This window comes from Haematobia irritans, chromosome 4, assembly GCF_050003625.1.
Source record: "Haematobia irritans isolate KBUSLIRL chromosome 4, ASM5000362v1, whole genome shotgun sequence".
NCBI lineage: Eukaryota > Metazoa > Arthropoda > Insecta > Diptera > Muscidae > Haematobia > Haematobia irritans.
Genome location: NC_134400.1, coordinates 153,111,758 through 153,126,276, shown reverse-complemented (window position 1 = coordinate 153,126,276; position 14,519 = coordinate 153,111,758). Strand labels below are relative to the sequence as shown.

Below are 14,519 nucleotides of genomic sequence, written 5' to 3'. Positions count from 1 at the left end.
TCTTTCTATCGTAATAAGGATTTCAAAGTTTCCTGCAAAAAATCTGCCATTTGTAAAAAAAAAATCGATATAAAAGTATTTAATTTACCTACATGTTTTGAAAATATTTATTCAAATCACAATGCTTCTTTTGTTTTTTATTTGACATTTTTACAATTTTTACTATATTTTCGTTCCTGTACATTTAACAAATATAGAAATCTGAGAGGATTTTCAATATTTCTCTCTTTTACTACTTTTTACTACGAGTAAAGTAAAGGAACACACCTAATATATCCTGTTAGTGTATTTATTATTTTTCGTTGCCTAGTAATGTCAACAATATATGCTTGTTGGCAGATACCACAAAAATATTTGCACTTAATGTGCTCAAATCAATAACTTTTACACTTGGTCTAATTGAACATAGTACTTTATCTATTGTGAATTCAATTATCGGGGAATTCTGATTTCTATACCCTGCGCCACACTGTGGAACAGGGTATTATAAGTTAGTGCATATGTTTGCAACACCCAGAAGGAGACGATATAGACACATGATGTCTTTGGCAAAAATGATCAGGGTGGGCTCCTGAGTCGATATAGCCATGTCCGTCTGTCCGTGAACACATTTTTGTAATCAACGTCTAGGTCGCAGTTTTAGTCCAATCGACTTCAAATTTGGCACAAGTATGTGTTTTGGCTCAGAATAGAACCCTATTGATTTTGGAAGAAATCGGTTAAGATTTAGATATAGCTCCCATATATATATTTCGTCCGATATGGACTAATACGGTCCCAGAAGCCAGAGTTTTAGACCAATTTGGTTAAAATTAAGAGTACAATTAGTAGTATAGTCAAGTGTGCCAAATTTTATTGAAATCGGTTCAGATTTAGATATAGCTCCCATATGTAGCTTTCGCCCGATTTACACTCATATGACCACAGAGGCCAATTTTTAACTCCGATTTAGTTAAAATTTTGCACAGGGAGTAGAATTAGCATTGTAGCTATGCGTGCCAAATTTGAAATCGGTTCAGATTTAGATATAGCTCCCATATATAGCTTTCGCCCGATTTACACTCATATGACCACAGAGGCCAATTTTTAACTCCGATTTAGTTAAAATTTTGCACAGGGAGTAGAATTAGCATTGTAGCTATGCGTGCCAAATTTGAAATCGGTTCAGATTTAGATATAGCTCCCATATATATGTTTTTCTGATTTGTCAAAATACCAACATTTTCCTTGTAAAATCGCCACTGCTTAGTCGAAAAGTTGTAAAAATGACTCTAATTTTCCTAAACTTCTAATACATATATATCGAGCGATAAATCATAAATAAACTTTTGCGAAGTTTCTTTAAAATTGCTTCAGATTTAAATGTTTCCCATATTTTTATACCCACCACCATAGAATGGTGACGGGGGTATAATAAGTTTGTCATTCCGTTTGTAACACATCGAAATATCGATTTCCGACTATATAAAGTATATATATTCTTGATCAGGGAGAAATTCTAAGACGATATAGCCATGTTCGTCTGTCCGTCTGTCTGTCTGGCTGTCTGTCTGTCTGTTGTAATCACGCTACAGTCTTAAATAATAAAGCAATCGTGCTGAAATTTCGCACAAACTCGTCTTTTGTATGCAGGCAGGTCAAGTTCGAAGATGGGCTATATCGGTCCCAATTTTGATATAGTCCCCATATAAACCGACCTCCCGATTTGGGGTCTTTGGCTTATAAAAACCTTAGTTTCTATCCAATTTGCCTGAAATTGGAAATCTAGAGGTACTTTATGACCACAAAGAGGTGTGCCAAAAATGGTGAGTATCGGTCCATGTTTTGGTATAGCCCCCATATAGACCGATCTCCCGATTATATTTCTAGGGCTTCTAGAATCGATAGTTTCTATCCAATTCGCCTGAAATTGGATATCTAGAGGTATTTTAGCACCATAATGAGGTGTGCTAAAAATGGTGAGTATCGGTCCAGGTTTTGGTATAACCCCCTATATAGACCGACCTCCCGATTTGTGGTCTTGGGCTTATAGAATCCGTAGTTTTTATCGAATTTGCCTGAAATTAGAATTCTAGAGGTATTTTATAACAATAAAAAGGTGTGCCGAAAATGGTGAGCATCAGTCCATATTTTCGTATAGCCCCCATGTAGACCGATCTCCAGTTTTTACTTCTTGGGCGTCTAGAATCTGTAGTTTTTATCAAATTTGCCTGAAATTAGAAATCTAGAGGTATTTTAAAACCCTAAAGAGGTGTGCTGAAAATGATGAGTATCGGACCATGTTTTTATATAGCCCCCATATAGACTGATCTCCAGATTTTATTCTTGTGCTTATAGAAACCGTAGTTTTTATCCAACTTGCCTCAAATTGGAAATCTAGAGATATTTTGGGACCATAAAAAGGTATGCCGAAAATGGTGATTATAGGCCAATGTGTTGATATAGCCATCAGATAGACCGATCTCCCGATATTACTTTTTGGGCTTCTAGAAACCGTAATTGTTGTCCACTTTACCTGAAATCGAAAATCTGGAGGTTTTTAGGAATACAAATAGGTGTGCAAGAAATGATTTTATTTTTTAGGCTTCTATAATCCGTAGTTTTTATCCAATTTGCCTGAAATGAGAAATCTACAGGACCTTAAATATGAGAGCCGAAAGTGGCATGTATTGGCCCATGTTTTGGTTTATCTCCCAAATAGACCGATCTCCCGATTTTACCTTGGGCTTTTATAAACCATAGTTTTTATCAAATTTGCATGAAATTTTAAATCTAGAAGTATTTTAGGAACATAAAGAGGTGTGCCGAAAATGGTGAATATCGGTCCATGTGCACTGATAATGAAAATTGCCTGAAACTGAATTATAGTTTCCAGATTTTACTTCTGGTAATCATTTAAATAATGGGGGTAAAAAATTTTCTTGCACACTTGCACACGATGTTTATGATTCCTCTAAAACTCAAACAAATATGGTTCTTATAAATCCAGAATCTGATCTAGTAGGTAAAATCTTTGAATTTATCTTCGGGAAGTGTACTGGTTAAACTGATCTGCTTGTCACCAAATCCCCCTGAAATGTTCACAGGAAACTATAATATTTGATTCATGGTGGTGGGTATTTAAGATTCGGCTCGGCCGAACTTACTGCTTTATATACTTGTTTTTACTAACATTGTGTTCCACCCTAGTGCATTAGCCGACTTAAATTTTGAGTCTATAGATTTTGTAGAAGTATATCAACTTCTGTCCAGATCGAGTGATATTTAAATGTGATATGGTATCGAAAACTTAGATCTACAAAATGGTGCAGGGTATAATATAGTCGACCCCGCCCGATTTTAGACTTTCCTTACTTGTTTTGAGTTTGTCGAAAAATATTTACGTATTTTTGTGACATCGGCATGATGTCAGCGTTTGTAATAATGCTTAATTAAAATTTTCTAAAAATAATTTCAATTTTTTTAAAATTATCCAAAATTTTTCTTCCTGGTTGGTTTACTGTTTATACCCTTCACCACTACTGTGGTACAGGGTATAATAAGTTTGTGCATTTGTATGTAACGCCAAGAAGGAGTAATCATAGACCAACCTTTTAGTATACGGATCGGCTTAGAATTAAATTCTGAGTCGATTTAGCGATGTCCGTCTGTCTGTCTGTCTGTCTGTCTGTCCGTCTGTCTGTCCGTCTGTCTGTCTGTCTGTTAATGTATTTTTGTGTGCAAAGTACAGCCCGCAGTTTTAGTCCGATTGTCCTAAAATTTGGTATAGGGTCCTGTTTCGGCTCAAAGACGATCCCTATTGATTTTGGAAAAAATCGGTTCAGATTTAGATATAGCTGCCATATATATTTTTCACCGATCTGGTCATAATGGGCGTGTATATCAACCGATCTTCCTCACATTCCGTACATCCGAATATTTTATGAGTCTCGAAAAACTTGAAAAATATCAGCAAAATCGGTTCAGATTAAGATATATCTCCCATATATAGCTTTCGCCCGATTTACACTCATTTGCCCACAGAGGCCAATTTTTTTGCTCCGATTTAGTTGAAATTTTGCATAGGGAGTAGAATTAGCGTTGTAACTATGCATGTCAAATTTGGTTGAAATCGGTTCAGATTTGGATATATCTCCCATATATATGTTTTTCTGATTTCGACAAAAATGGTCAAAATACCAACATTTTCCTTGTAAAATCGCCATTGCTTAGTCGAAAAGTTGTAAAAATGACTCTAATACATATATCGAGCGATAAATCAATAATAAACTTTTTCGAAGTTTCCTTAAAATTGCTTCAGATTTAAACGTTTCCCATATTTTTTTTACTAACATTGTGTTCCACCCTAGTGCATTAGCCGACTTAAATTTTTAGTCTATAGATTTTGTAGAAGTCTATCAAATTCTTCCAGATCGTGTGATATTTAAATATATGTATTTGGGACAAACCTTTATATATAGCCCCCAACACATTTGACGGATGTGATATGGTATCGAAAATTTAGATCTACAAAGTGGTGCAGGGTATAATATAGTCGGCCCCGCCCGACTTTAGACTTTCCTTACTGGTTTTTCAATGTAAGTTTTTGAAAAGACTTGTTACGGGTGTCTTAAATAATTGGTATTTACTTTTAAATAAGTTGTTTTTTAGCCTTAACGCAAAAAAGTACACTTTTGAGTACACAAAACTTTACGATAAAAATTTAAAATTTGCTCAAAAATGTACAAAAATTTTACAGTATAAATTAATGTAATTAAAATGTGGCGCAATATGATGAATGGTATAACAAAAATGTTAAACTTATGTCGTGAAAATGGTTAAATTTGTCACTATTTTTCATGTCAATTTCTAAAAGGTTAAGACCGTTAAGTAAGCAATCAAGTTGGTGAAGCGGGATACCCCTCGTGATCTATATAAAAACACGTGGAGCTAATATCTGACTAAAATATGAATTGTATCTTCTTTTCGTTACAGGTAAATTGTTTGTCTTATGCAGTACAGTGGTAAGAATTTAAAATATTTAAAATAATGAACCATTTTATGTTTATAGAAACTATTGTCGAATAACATTTTTAAATGGAAATATTTTGTTATTTAATTAAAGTGCTAATAGGGAAAATTCGTAGTTTTATTTAAAAAAAATAAAAATTTTCTTAACAGACTCTATTTTTCTTTAATTTGATTAAAAAGTTAATTATATCAGTTAAGTTTTCAATTGAAAAGGTTTGCAACTTCAATCGATTTTTTAATTGGAAACATGTTTAGTTATATTGTTTTCTATGTAATACCAATTGCTGTATCATAGTCTTCGTTGGCATACTTTTAGGATTTAATATTCACTTCCCAAATTATTATAATATGTGAGAAAAATTTACAAGGTAATCAGTCAAGTGAAACATTTTCCTTAGATTTTTATACTATAGCATAGGAATACAAAAGATTTTATTGCAAATACGAAAGTGCTCTACTAAAAAAAATGTGTTAAATGAATTTCTAATTTCTAAACTATGTGGCATACTTTTAGGCATACTTTTATTTCTATATAACTCCTTTCAATTTAAAACATTTTCATTTCAATTCAACTAAAACTGGGATAAAAACTATCTAAATGCAACACATATGAGATAGGACAATGAACACACGAGAGGAAAAGACCAGAAATAAATTCCATACAAATGGAGAAAAACATCCCATTGAGACGGTACTGCTTTTACCAATGACAAATTAAACAAGTTGAGGACATTTTTAGAAATTGATAAACCCCCTTATCTTCTCTTCCGCTAGTGAACGGGAAAACTGGACTCCTGGGTAACAAACAAATAAAGAACACTTTAAACTTAGTGAAACTTCTAGAGCTGGTGTGAGTGGAATCATTGTTTTTGTCAGTGTTGTCATGATACAAACTTTACAATACCTTCCCTTAGATATTTACAATGAAATCCAAACAATGCTCTATGCTTCTATGTGAGATCTAGGGGAGAAGGAAACTTGAGCTATATCGTTGTCATCAACAGCAGGAGGAATACCATTCACCAATGTAGCCACAGAAACGATGATAAGACCAACAACGAAATTGGAATACAAAGTCAACTGTTTGTTCTATTTTTTTTTATTTTTTTTTTATTTTACCAAATGCAGGCTGTTAGGCAAGCTGTTCTCAAGTATTTCAGAACTATGCGATTTTACAGTATACACTGTGAAAAATACTAGCAATTGATTAAAAATTCATCAACTAAATTGTATATCGGGAGACTGAATATTGTTTTTTACCGCTTTTCTTAGGGGAAAGGTCCGCGTGTTTCACAAAATTGCAAAATATAGTAATATCGCTTGGTAGTTCGATTCATGATTTTGGATTGTGAATCGATCACTCTTCTTCTTCGATGCTTACTTAAAAAGAGGGATTAAAGAGTTTCATTGTGCTCGCAAATCAATATTTTGATTAATGTTTTAAAGGTGCCCTCAAACCAGTAACCATGTGAAACGAAGTTATCTCAGTCCAGGATCCCATAATAACAGACCTCTGGGGCCAAATCACCGCCTTCGTCATAGAGTTCTGTTTCGTATAGAAAACGTTTTCGATCGCAGAAAATTTTTGGATCACTGCATTCGATCGCAATTTATTTTGTCTAATACTTATTAAAACCTCCACTATAGGATGGGGGTATATTAACTTTGTCATTCCGTTTGTAACACATCGAAATATTGCTCTAAGACCCCATAAAGTATATATAGCCTGGGTCGTGTTGAAATTCTGAGTCGATCTGAGCATGTCCGTCCTTCCGTCCGTCTGTTGAAATCACGCTAACTTCCGAACGAAACAAGCTATCGACTTGAAACTTTGCACAAGTAGTTGTTATTGATGTAGGTCGGATGGCATTGCAAATGGACCATATCGGTCCACTTTTACGTATAGTCCCCATATAAACCGATCCCCAGATTTGGCTTGCGGAGCCTCTAAGAGAAAAAAATTTCATCCGATCCGGTTGAAATTTGGTACATAGTGTTAGTATATGGTCTCTAACAACCGTGCAAAATTTGGTCCACATCGGCCAATAATTATAATAGCCCCCATATAAACCGATCCCCAGATTAGGCTTGCGGAGCCTCTAAGAGAAACAAATTTCATCCGATCCGGTTGAAATTTGGTACATGGTGAAAGTATATGGTCTCTAACAACCATGCAAAAATTGGTTCACCTCGGTCCAAAATTATATATAGCCCACATATAAACCGATTCCCAGATTTGGCTTGCGAAGAAAAGCAAATTTCATCCGATCCGGCTGAAAATTGTTACGTGGTGTTAGTATATGATATTTAACAATCATGCCAAAAGTGGTCCATATCGGTCTATAGTTATATATAATCCTCAGATAAATCGATCCCCAATCACACAAAAATTGGTCCATATTAAGTTCATAATTGTATATAGCACCCATATAAGCGACCCCCATATTTCAATTCTGGCTCTCTAAGTACCGTGCAAAAGTCCATATCGATTCGTAATTATTTGTAGACTTACCTATATATACCTTTTTTGTCTAATATATACCACGTATGGACTAACTTACAATTTAGAAGACGATGTTAAGAAGTTTTAAGATACCGGTAAGTGTTACCGCGACCCAATAAATTCAATTGTGGATGACAGTGTTTCGTAGAAGTTTCTACGCAATCCATGGTGGAGGGTACATAAGATTCGGCCTGGCAGAACTTACGCTGTAAACATATGGTAATAAGAAATTGGAAGCGAAAGAGAATTTCAAAATAAGTTTTTGTAATCAAAATAAATTATTTCTGAGAAATTTATATTGTTTTTGTGTGTTAAATATGTGTAAAAATATATTATGAATCCAAGTGTTTTTTGTTTTCCTCGTCTTCGGATTCAGAGGATGAGTACAAAGTGTCATTAATAAGGAAACATATTCGTGACAAAAGCAGTCCTTTAGCATTGCCTGAAGAGCAAGTGTTTCTATTTTGAAGTGAGTGCTTTTAACTAATTGTCTTTTTAACATTCATAGATTTAAAATACGTTTTCGTATGTCAAAAGAAGCTTTTAAATATGTTCTTGAAAAAAATAAGTGTTTTGAAGCGGCTACTGAGCATTCCTTTCTTTGATCCGTTTCCCTATATATTTTCTTAAAGTATTTTGCCAAAATAGAATAAAACGTTTTCCCCAACTTCTTGTTTCTTTTTGTTTACGTTTTTTCCCGCTCAAAAATCACTACATACTTCGTTTTCGATAGCATGCTACCTATCGTGTTCAACTTCCAGTAGAAACAATTCGATAACGACTGCCGTGATCCGCGTAAACTTTATTACGATGACGAATTTCGACCGCGGTGATTTGGACCCTCATTGAAGATGTACGAGATAGGGGAAACGGCAGTCCTTTGGAAAAAATTCAGTAGACAAATTTTAGATGGGCATGTCGTAGGACGGATGTCCACCATTTCAACAACCGTTGCACTGAATTTGCATCACTTCTTAATGTGTGATCCGAATTCAGTGTTTCGAATGTGAAAATTTTGTGATATTTTAACAAATAAATAATGGGAACGTTTAACATAAAATATTTTCAAAAATGTGCAATTTTTCTAGAATGGAATTAGCATTTTTTCGACATAATTTAAATAATTTTTGTCATTTTATTAATTTTTTCTTTTTTTATCCATTGTGAAACAAAAAATACCCATTAAAAATATAAAAACCGTGTTATAAAAATTGAATTAATATACTTGCTGTGTAGTTAAGATAATGAACTTCTTTGTGAGGACATTTTTGGAAGTGCTTTTAAAGTTGTGCCTTTAAAACAACTCTCAAATTTTTTGCTGGGAAAAAGTGTGGAAGTACTTTTAGTTGCTCCATTATAAATTAATTGTCTAGTTATGCTGAAGTCTGATTTTTTTATTTATTTTTATAAAATAAAACATTAATTGAACCTATAACTTCAGTCCTTTACATTTTAGCTAGGGGGATATAGCCCCCTAGGGAAATTGTCTACACGGATGAAAAAGACTGTTTTTCATATGATTGGCTATAAACATGATATGTTTGGAACACAAATTTTTAAACACAATATTTTTGAGTGCAAGCATATAATGTTCATAAACTAGCATAACATGTTTGGGACATAAAATGTTTGTAAATATAATATGCTTGGATGCAAACATATATTAATTTAGAAATAGCCTATAAACATATATGTGTTTAGTAGCTTGGAGCGCTATTTAACAGGGAGCGATATTGAATTAAGTTGGTGGTTGTTGCTTGTTATTACAAAATTAACATTTTATTTTTCCTTGGGCAATTGATCAGCTACTTCTTTGATCCTTACAAACTGTGTGGTCTGCTGTTCGAATCCCCGTCCGGCAAAAGATAAAATTAAAATAAAAAAAAAATCATATCATTGAATATATATAATACAATGTTTGTATTACAGAAAAAGGTGCTAAGAACTAAAAAATCTCGTGGAAGTAAGAAAATTTTGAGCATTCAGGTCGAAAACCTATGTTGTTAGCACCTATATTACCTGTTTATTTTCATAATTCATTATGATTGTAAATATATAAATAAATAAATAAAATTTTGAGCACAATATTGTTTGGGAGAATTTTTTTAAGCATATAATATTTTTGGGTGCAATATGCTTCCAAACATATTATATGTTCACATAATAACATATTGTTTTTTTGGAAGACAACATTATTGAATTTGGATGCAAAAATACAAAATGTTTGGAACTTAGACTACCCAAACATATATTGTTTAGACCAATATGCTTTCAAACATATTATATATTGGAAGAGATCAAACATATAAATGTTTGGGCAATACCCAAAAATGTATATGCTTGAAGCAAAATATGTTTGGGAGTATATGTTACAGAAGCGATTTTTTATGAGAGTGTAGCTACGCTTATGCATACAAACCTAGGGGGGGGGTTTGATTTCTTCAACCGCAATTTTTATTTTATCTAAAAAAAACTACAAATCTAAATATACACGCAAAGAAAAAAAAAGGTTTGGAAAACGTGTACCGAAAACGTTTTTCTTTTGTTAGAGTTTTTTGAATTGCTTCGAAAATTGTAAACTTTTATGACCAAAAAAATTCGTTTGTTACAAAATTTTTATTTGTTCAATAAGAAAAGTTATTTTTGAAACAACAACACAGTCCATTTCGTTTATATCAAACACTGTTCTTTTCTGACTTTAGGTCTTTGATAAGACACATTTTACAGTTCAAAATTTAATATACTACAATGTAATGTTCAACATTTTTTCGGAATCTTCCGAACATATCTGGAATATATGTATAAAAAAAAAAAAAAAAAAAAACTTTGGTCGAAGCAGGGATCGAACCCACGACCCTTGGCATGCAAGTCGGACGTAGCAACCACTGCTCCACGGTGCCAAACTAAATGTTTGTTTCTGTTATATAAACTTTGTTTATTCGGTTCGTGGGCGCCGCAAGCTATGCTATATAAATATAACTTATATGGATATTTATCTATTGATGACCATAAGAGGTACATAGCTCAGTGGTTAGTGTGTTGGCTTACAAAGTGCATGGTCCGCGGTTCGATTCTCCGTCCAGGCGAAAGGTAAAAAAAAATAAAAATTTATAAAATCGTATAATTTCTTCTACACTGTTGGTATTACAGGAAAAGGTGTTAGGAAATAAAAAAACCTCGTGGATGTGAGAAAGATGTGAGGGAAAATGCAATTAGCAAGAAAGCAATGTTTTTTTTTTTTAGTTTGTCTTTATGAAATTGTTTTTACATCCTGGAAAAGAATAAACGTTTATCACAACAAGTATATACTTTTCTTCCAAATACACTTCTGTACGGCGAAAAGCAAATGAGAAACGTACTTTGTTTGTCTTAAATTTCGTTTGGGAGGAAAGAATTATTTTTTTGGGTGTAGGTGTTCCTTTAGAAATGAAATATTTACAAAATTTGCTATAGAAATAAAATTTTTACCAAATTTCCTATATACTCGTAGAAATAAAATTTTGATAAATTTTTCTATAGAAATAAAATTTTGCGAAAATTTTCTATAAAAATAAAATTTTGAAAAAATTTTCTTTGGAAATAAAATTTTGAGAAAATTTTCCGTAAATCGTTTTTTTTTTAATTTTCGTGTTATTTCATACTATCAAAGTCCACTGTGAATAAGTTCTCCCTTCTTGTAGAAGTAGTAACATTCCTTTGGTGCAAGCTAAAATCGGTAAACATTTAAATTTTTTTTTTGCATGAGTGGCAACCGTGGTTCCGAATGTGGTGTGTGTCCACGGTCTATGTTTTGGTATAGGCCTCATATAGACCGATCTCTCGATTTGATTTCTTACGATTCTAGACCTCAATTATTATTAATTTTCTTAACCCTCTAATGCCCAATCCCGCCTATAGGCGGGCTTCGTAAAATCAGAAAGCTTTTAGCAAAACACACCTTAAGACAACAAAAATGGGTAAAATAAAAAGAAATCTTAGTAAAATCTGTTCAAGAGGCTTTGCAGCATATACTGAATTTTACCGCATACATTTTTCTTGTTTTGTTTTCTTGCTTTTGTGTCGTTAACATTGAATATTTAATCTGCTGGCAAAAAATTGGGGCATTAGAGGGTTAAAATATAAATTAATTTTGTTTAAGTTCTTATATTGTAATTTAATTAAAAATATTTTTGTTTGTCTTAATTTTTTTTTTCCAAATTTATCCTAATATTTGGTTTTAGAATGTAACCAATTTTTCTCAATTTTTTTAGATCTTCCACAGACTATTCATCTCGAATAGTTGATTCCAACTTCATATTTTTTCCCTGTATACCTGAATGCTTTCCCATAGAACTTCCCTTAGAGTTCTCGTTCAAACCTACTTGCATTTTGTGCAAAATAATGAATAGCTGTAACATAGGGAATCTAAGTCAGTCATTCATTCGATTCATTGAGGCATCGCTTCGACAGACTTAGGATTTGAAGGCTGGTTCTAATACAGCATGGGACGCCATCACCGCCGATTGGCACATGCAACAATTGCTGAAGTTAAGAAAATGTAGCCATATCACTCGACTTTGTTGTAGGTTCGTTATCTCTATTCGAAAAGTTAACAAAATTCAAAAGCAACAACGACGACAAAAACACTTCAACAGCAACGACATTTGCTCTGCAGGCATTAGAGAAAGAATACAAAAGCTTGTAAAACTTCCAGTTAGATGTTCTTCTTATGTTCGTCCGTCTGTCTCTGGATCTATCCAAAATGTTCATACATCTGGTTGTTTGTCTGTATTCCGGTATCTAAGTGGAGTTACCATATGTAATCAGATGCTCTGCATGCATGCTCATATGTTGTTATTTTCTTTGTATCTTGTTTTTGAATAGAAAAAAAAAATGCAAAGATTCCTATGATCGACATTAATGGAGAATAATATAGCACCGATTACTGAAGACTAGCCAAGTTATAATTTAAGCCACTCACAAAGGCTTCAAGTGGTGTCATACCAGCCTCTTGGACTCAGATATGAATGAATGCAGGGTTAAACAGCGCTAAGACAACACCTTGCTAAATCTCCATGGTTGGCGCTAAAGTGGCTCTGTAGTACTCCAGGATGTCAACATCGCCCATTAAACCATTCAATAGTTTAGAAGCGAGTCCATAATATTTTACACGCATTGTTCCCCATTTTGACAATGGCCAACAAAAGGCTGTCCTTCGCCACAGGGATAATATATCTTCGATTCTTTCCGATAGCGGCGTCTTATTCGACGATCGTTAGCGTCTACACTCACTGAATCTGTTTAGGAATTCAAAAGTAGAAAATCGACAAACCGATGTTTTGTCAAAAAAAAGTCCAGTTGACTTCAATGTTGCCCAAAATCGATAAAATTCTTAATAGGTACTTCATCAGCTCGACGATTGGGCCACCTTTTAGGTGTCAGCATCTCATTGGGCTATCACTCCCGTATTCTTACCTCAACAATATTTGCGAACACCTCGCCCATTAGTTTTTATATTTTCAAAATTCGAAATTTTCAAAATTTTAAAAGTCGACACGTCTACGTTCTCTATATGGTGGTTTTTGTATAGCAACCCTATGGGAAATGGATCAACCACAGGACTTAGTACAGGACTAGTACCTGGTATGTATGGACCAGTCCCAGTTCTGGTCAAAATGTATGGAAGGGACCGGTCACTTTAACATGGGTTTGTCATTGACGGGGTAAATTTACATATTAAGACACGTCTTGGACTCATTCCAAAGGACATGTCCTGGGACAATTTAGCAGGAGCACTCCATAGACAGGTCCTCAGGACCCACACTCGGACAAACTCTTAGAAAACTGTTTCTGTTAGGGCATGCGAATCGCATTCGAACATTTGAAATATGTTGAACAATAGGTTATTCTGATAATTTTGTTTCACCAAATGTGTAGATCCAAAAAGATTTTAATATCAAGCTAGTACGGAAATCAATAAATTACGACTATTTAAGAATTGCAACTAACTGGAGCACCGGTACCAGTTCTGTGATGGGTCCGTCAGTGGCAATGTGCACCAATTTCCCGTAGGGATAATACTGAAAAGTCTTTATAAGTACCTACTACGAAGACCAGAAATTTAAAAAAAAACGTGTGAACATCTTCAGCTCAACGATTGAGACAAAAGATATTCGACCCGGCATCTCATCTAGCGATCACTCTCTTTTTCCTGTCTGCTTTAAAGTCGACACTTTACTTTGATACCTATGCGGTAATCCCCAAACTTCCGATTAGTAGAATTTTTAACTGACCTGAAGGCTTATGAAAAAGACCAGAAGGCTTATGAAACCAGACAATTGCCAATTTTTTATATTACCACAAGGATCAACTCTTAGCTATTGCCCGATTTTGAAGCACCAATGGAATCCCATCCTATGGAGGCTTGTTAAACATACTAGAAATTCGTAATATGTACCTATTACGATCACCAACAATGTAAATATTCCGAGTAAAGAGGCATATTTTCTTATCAATGGTTGAGGCAAATGATTTGGGGAACGCTCCAGTTTCCGAGCTTCCAGAATTCATTGCGTCCATTTCCGAGATGTCGTAGTTTTATCGCTAGATGTTAATAACTTTAAGATAGTCAAAGCACTGGAAGTTGTCATTTGTTGAAGACTTTGTTCTAGAGAAAGATGTTATATATATCGTATCTTCCAAAGATTTGATTTCGATACAAAGATATTGTCATTGTCAAGAAACCGCCTTTTATGAAAATTTGAAAAATTCGACTTTTACAAAGTCGGACTTTTTTTAAATATTGAAACAAAGATGTACCACATCGTAGTAAAATTTGAAAATTCTGATATACTTTCCAAATGTGGAAATTCGATGTCCCCCTATCCCTATCAAACCTTTCGATTTTGTCGTTAACAGTCTACTAGACAAATGCGACCAATGTCAAGAGACGTTTAGTTGATATTGACCAGTATGAAAAGTCGATTTGATACGTTTTTCAAAAAACCAAAAATCGATTTTCTTTTGT

General features: G+C 33.9%; 1 protein-coding gene across 9 annotated transcripts in view; it reads left to right on the top strand.

Annotated features, from left to right (window-relative positions):
* Positions 1–14,519, top strand: part of dally (division abnormally delayed protein) — a 468,560-nt gene that overhangs the window by 262,626 nt on the left and 191,415 nt on the right. The gene's annotated exons all lie outside the window — the stretch shown is intronic.